This window comes from Aplysia californica, unplaced genomic scaffold, assembly GCF_000002075.1.
Source record: "Aplysia californica isolate F4 #8 unplaced genomic scaffold, AplCal3.0 scaffold00122, whole genome shotgun sequence".
In the NCBI taxonomy this organism is placed as follows: Eukaryota; Metazoa; Mollusca; class Gastropoda; order Aplysiida; family Aplysiidae; genus Aplysia; species Aplysia californica.
Genome location: NW_004797392.1, coordinates 924,005 through 930,854, shown reverse-complemented (window position 1 = coordinate 930,854; position 6,850 = coordinate 924,005). Strand labels below are relative to the sequence as shown.

Here is a 6,850-nt window from a genome sequence, read left to right as displayed (position 1 = left end):
TGTTATATTTATACTAGCCTATACATTACGCGTACCACACTTCGTGCATGCTTTGTAACTCCTCCTCCCCTACCGCCCCCCTCCCCTCTCTCTCTCACTCTCGCTCTCTCTATATATATCTCTCTCTTACACACACACACACACACACACACACACACGCACACACATACACACACATACACACACATCAGCTCAACGGCGAGTATGGAAAACGTGATAAATTAAAGCACTTTTAAGTGTTTTATTTTTTATGTGACAGAAGCCGTAAGCTTGTGGAAGGTGTTTTTGCCTTAGCCCTCGATCCTGTTGATCTAATACAGCAAACATAATACATGTGCGGGCTATACTCTAAACAGCACTGTTAATGCCCGACAGGCCTGGTTATACACGTCAAATTTTTATTACTTGGAGACAAAGGCGCCGATCCGAAGTACCCGTACCAGAGAGGTCAAATCACGATATATTATACAGGCCTGCGGTGAACAGCGCAATACACACGTTTGATATGACTGGTAAGTGGGACGCCCGACGCACAGGAACACTCCGTTGCCCCATTCAGCTCGTTCCATGCCCTCAACGGAAGTTGACAGTTGACATTCGTTGCTCGGCATAGTGTATGCGTATAATATGACTGCTGTGTGCTTCGAGACATCGTGACCAGGCGCTTGTTGTGTTTAAATAACGTTGTGCTGTTTTTTCCCCCATGATGTAGAATTGGTTTTTGTTTATTCTTCTTAAAGTTGGTACAATCATGCCTTCCAGCAGTAGGGGATCGATAGGATACTCTCCTCTGCCTCCTATTAAAGAAGGATCGAAAAAAATTCGACCAAGCTCGGCGGCGGCGAATATTCAGACACACCCAAGCTATACGACTGGACTTTTCGACAATGTTGTGCGTCCATCAACTGCCTCGACACAATTACACGGTGCCCATAGTGCTATGGGGCTCCGGCCACACACTCAGGCAGGTGGTCCGAGAAGTAAATGGCAGTCAAGAACAACGGAAAGCAAGCAAGAAGAAGCCATTGTAAAACACCCCCGGCGTTTGACGCTTGGAACAGTTGATGGCATTGCGGATTTGGATAGTATAATAAGGCCTGGGCAGATTCAGAGTTCGATTGCCCATCAGCTGAAGAGCAAGGTATGCTCATTTTCTTTTTCTTATCAATAGAATATGAGTGTGTACGTAGCTTCTCTGGTTGTATTTCAACCTGTAATAAAGGACCGACCGACAATATGTTAGGGAATGAGAATGTTTGTACATTGTACGTTTCCAACCGCGACGTTCTCTCGCAAGTGGTCCGTAATTACGAGAAGAGGGTGGAAGATAGGTTGCGTGATAGTATGTATCGCACTTGAAGGGAGGGGTGTGAATTATTTACAAGGAGGGGATCCCCAGATTAGCCCTTAGCAGGATGAGTGTCTTCTTTCTCTGTGTGAGAGGGCTCGATGAGGGACCATTGTTGACACGCGAATGACCTCGTTTCGTATGCAAAATGGCGGATTGTTGTAGCAACGAGGACACTTCCGCTACTAAATATAGCTGAGCACATGGCTAAATTGGGTCCAGGGGACTGTAATCCGTTGAACGAACCCGAGTTGAGACTGCGAGAGTGCGAGCCAGTGCAGTAACCTTGCGCTCCCATTGTTGTTTTGTGGAAGCAACTTGAGAGTCAGCTGTCTGTACTATCAGTTGTTTTTGGTTTTGTTTTGTTTTTGCCATAGATTCAATATCAATAGATTCGAGATTCAAGTCGACCAGAAATTGAAAAGTGAAAGAAGGTAAGAAAAACTGTGATTAACTGAAACTGACTGAAGGGACATTTGATGATTTTTAATCTTTTTGTGGGTAGTTGGCTTTAAAAAATTAGATTTCTAGATCTACAGATCTAGTGTGTATCCCTCTTCTGATCCCCTGGTATTCACAGGGAAGTTCCATAATTTGCCCCCCCCCCCCAAAAAAAAAATGGCCTTTGACTAGATCCAGGCAACACGTCATTTGACTTAATTGATCTTAATTCCTGTTTTGATTAGTTAATCATACTGTAATGACCGTATATATATGACAGCCTCCTAACGTTGTATATAGATGAACATTTTTTAAAACCTCAAACACTTCCATCTGCTCATAACCATATTGATGGTATTGTTATGTTGTAGATGTTGGCCTAGGCTACATGTTTCCAGAAATTGCGTTTTGACACATTTGCACTATATATGTCCTATTCCCCCCCCCCCCCCCCCCCCCGAAAAAACAATTGGAAGGGAAAATAAATTTAAAAACCTCCACCAACAACAAAAATAAGCCCAGCAGCAGTGGTGGAATCTGGGGGAACTCCTCAATTTTTGGGTGTTGAGTTATTGGATTCTTCTAAAAGTTTTTCCCATTTGTCTTTTTTTGTTTAAGAAAAAAAATACTCATCAATCTTAAATAGAAATAAAAAATTTGCGACTGATGGAGGTGGGCGGAATACCTGGTGTTAGATGTAAAATTAGCAAGAAAATGGCTGCCAAAGTTTTTGAGCCTTTATTCTATTTTTTTAAAAAGAAAATCCACATAGAAATGTATTTTTACATGGACGTATATTATAAGATGTTGAGCCAAAAAACAAAAAGTTGACGAAAATTGCCAGGTACAAAAATGGCAGTTTCTTCCTTTTCATTATTTTGACAAGCGCCTGATTTCCCCATATTATGATGGTACCTACATATAATTATTATGAAAGTTAATGTGTGTGCAAGTGTATGTGTGTATGTTATATTTACCATGCTGCATCAATTTCTCTTTGTGGAGATCAGTAACATCCTATTTTATTTATCTGATATTCCGGGTTTGTTTGATAACTTATTTAGACTGTCATCATTATGGTTCAGTTCACTTTGTCAAGTGTTTTGCAGAGGCAGAATGAAAAAAACAACTGTTTTGAGTCCAGACCGATCAGTATAAAGAAGCTATGCATGTTTGAGTATATTCCAATTTTCTGAAAAGTAACATATCTGATGCTATTTTTACAACATAGTCACTAATAAGTTAAATTAGTAGCTACTCTTATAAGCTGCATTATATGGAATTTCTCCCCAACACACTGCATATCTCACCAAAAGGATTCGGGAAGGAGAATCAAACCGTCTTACCTAGGCTACTCTTTCGGTTGAGAATGGGACATCAAAACCACTAAACTCAATGCCTTCAGAAGTTTAATTCTTTATATTGATACTTATGTTATCATTTGGTTTCAGGATGAAATAACAAAGGTTTGAATTCTTTATTTTATTTCCAGTATTTGACTTCCCCCTTGCTCAATCAGCACTATGACTCTCCTTTCTTCTCTCTTTCCCCACCAAGTATTCTCTCCTTCTCCGTTTTTTCATCTAAATAGGGTACACATGTATTTCCACTTTTTTGTACTTGTTTGATCTTGTGCAGAAGGCCAGTTGCATCCTCATAAAGTTTTACACTATACTATTTCTGATTGCGTTGTGCATTCATTCATAGGCATAGTAAAAACACTATTTTCTTTTCCTTTCTTCCCTCAGTTTGTCTCCAAATACCTTGCATATGCCCATCTATCTGTATTATTATATAGTTTGTTGATGAACACTTAATACTTTAGAGGTAATTTACTTTATGGTATGCACCAGAAGCTGTTTTCCCATAATTTTCGAAGAAATTAATGTGTATTTCTCAATTTTTCAAAAAATTATTTATTTATTTATTTATTTATTTATTTATTTATTTATTTATTTATTTATTTATTTATTTATTTATTTATTTGGGGGGGGGGGGGTGCGCAAGGGCTTGGTGAATTATGAACCCAAAATATGACCAGCAAAAGCAGTGAATAATGGGACTTTTATCATTTCTTTGTCAAATTTTGATATTGCAAAGGAGAAGTAAGAGTGTAAGTAAAATACAAGTATTTATATTTTTGCACTTAATTGCATGTGCACAGACAAAAATAAACGTTGATGTTTTATTAAGTTCTGAAGTTCTACTCATACGTGTCTAGTGTTTGCCTATTGTATAGTGTTGGTGAACATTTGAGGGAAACTTAACACTAAAAACACTACTTTCTAAATGTCACTTAGGCCATAAAGTTTGTTCAATTCCCTTTCTAAGTCTTTCTCTGTTTCTCTGTCATACTGCTTGTATCCTTATTAGTTCTCTAAGTGGTGTAGTGTTTTTTTTGCAGTTGATTTCTTTACTAGTTTTGTGGTGATTAGACCATGAGTTGTACTGTGTACTTTTGTGGTCACTATTTAACTTTTAAGGAAGTGAATCGTTTATTTGCCTGAACATGTTTTCTTGAGTTTTAGATGCCTTTTAGATGAGTCAATCTTCTGTTGTTGTTGGGGTTTTTTTTGGTTTTTTTGTGGGGGGGTTCTTTTCTTTTTTAAATTTTAAGAGTGAGTTGATTTTTCTTCTTGGTTTATTATTTGCATGATTTTGTGGGACAGAGTTTGTATTCTTTTTTTTTTGGTGCCTTTTAATTAATTTTTTTTTGGGGGGGGGGGAGTTCCCATATATAGTCCATCTGTTTGACTTTCTTGTTCTATACTTTTCTCCATGGTGAGTTCAATAAGTACGGGTTACTACTAGCGTACTTAAATTGATAGGCAATGATTAGTGCATGTTCAAAAGATTGCATTCCCCATGGTAAAATGTTTTGTACGTACAGTACTTGTAATAATGTTATTGTCTTCTGGGCTTAAATGCAAAGGCTATATTTCACATAAGATTCGTTTTTAAAACAAAGATTCTTTTGACAAGTGTGTGCAATAATGCTAATAATAATAGTGTTTTTGAAAACCAAAACTGTCGTTGATGGCTGATTCACAACGGCCTAAAAGTCATATATTATGCCTACAGAATTCTTTATGAATTTGTCTTTCTGTTATAGGTAGGCAGTACACACACCGACACACACACCGACACACACACACACACACACACACACACACACACACACACACACACACACACACACACACACACACACACACACACACACACACACACACACACACACACACACACACACGCCGCAAAAATTTATCCGAGGCGTGTCCATTTCGGGTTGCTCTCCGTAGCGCGCCCTTTTCCCATTTTGCACATGTTTATGTACGCATTGACTTGATTTATTTATCTATTCTTGTTTTTGTAGTGCATTTTGGTGTTCAATTGACTCATCATTCATAATGATAATGAATAATGGTAGACCCCCCCCCCCCTATTAAACTATTACACTCTTTCTCCCAATTCCTCCTTCTCGAAATAATCTGAAAGAGGGTTGTCTTTCCACTGTGTGGGTTTTTTTTCTTCCTAATGCTGATGTGTTACGCCCCCATCAACACACTTTGGGTCATTAAGGAAGCGGGCTTCGATCCTACTTGTCAGGGCCAACCTGGGCTGAGACTGAGAGAGAGATACAACGTACAAGCAGAAAGACCGCGAGATGCTTAATAAAAATGCCCCTACATGGGAATCCAACTCAGGGTTTATGCGTACGTGCGACGCGAAACGCCCAACCAATACAACACCCTATATTACTGGTCAATATTGTATTGAAAAAACAAAAAATAACAAACAATTTGTTTGGTCGCTGGCCTGCAAAGTGCCGTACAAAGTTTCGTGGGCATAGGTAAATTCCTCAATGAGCTATATTTTTTAACGCGGCCAAACGAAAGTGAACAAGCTTATAACAACACAGGTGCCCTGGTTTGCTAACCCCAACCGGTTGTTAATAAAAAGATCAAAGAGGCAACTGGAAACGATGTTCTTTGTACTTTGTCATGACATGACGACGAAATGTCTAATCACAACAACGCTGAGTCCGGTTTGCTAACTTGTTCTCTATCAAAAGATCAAAAAGGCAATTGAAACAATATGTTCTTTGCCACGACATTGATGTATCAGTTGTTGGCACTCGTAATGACAAAGGAAAATTTTAAAGCATAATTCAAAACAACAGTGTACTTGAGGGTAGAAAATTGAAGCAGAGAAATGTTGAAGTAACAATAAATGAACGATGTTTTTGAACAAACCCATCGGTTACGAATAAAATTCGTTACTTTGCTAAATGAAGAACGTAAAAGTAAAAGTAAGAAAAAATTATTTACATACTATTACATGGATGTAGTAACAAAACACATAGTTCATTGGAAAGCCGAGGAGACGACAAACTATCAGGGACAGGGAGACAAATGTCAGCATCATCTGCGCCCAGTTACGTTCGACAACACAAATCAAGGGACGAGTGAGTGAGCGGAATGGAATTCGAACGGGAGAACATCAGAGCGGCGCGCACTTTCGAGAAAAGAACTATCAAAGCCGCGCACTTTCGGGGAAAAAATATCCAAGCCGCGAACTTTTTTTAATGGTATGCATACAATTAGATTGCTGATTACCAATGCAGTACCATCCAACATATTCAGTACCCTCAGTGTTGTACTGGGTTTGGGACCAGATATCAATTAGATTTTGTATTGAATGAAGAGACTTTTCAGGTATGAACATATACCTAAAGGACAAGGGCGGTCTTTAAAGTGTTTGGTCAGCATTTTCATGCTCGTTCCGGATAAAAAATTGAAGTTGTGAGACTTGTCCATCTGCCTACATTTGCTTGCTACACAGTCTCCCCTTTTTCTTGATGGTGCTTTTCTGTTTGGTATGTGTTTTTAGTTTCAGCCTAGAAATGGTCTGGAAATCGCCTAATGTCTGCAGGGGCTGTACGGGGGCTCTCGTGACCTAGAGATTGAGGTGTTCGCCTCTCGTTCAAAGGTCTCGGTTTCGAATCCGGGTAGCGACGGAAACATTTTGTCTCTAAAATTGTCTCCTTTCACCTCCTTT

The 6,850-nt window shown here is 39.0% G+C and overlaps 1 protein-coding gene across 1 annotated transcript in view; it reads left to right on the top strand.

Moving 5' to 3' along the window:
* The first annotated feature begins 141 nt into the window (after positions 1-141).
* LOC106011463 overlaps positions 142-6,850 on the top strand; it is an 11,806-nt gene continuing 5,097 nt past the window's right edge. The window contains exon 1 of the mRNA XM_035969164.1: positions 142-1,782. The gene's annotated coding sequence lies outside the window, so the exon portion shown is untranslated. The remainder of the gene's footprint in view (positions 1,783-6,850) is intronic.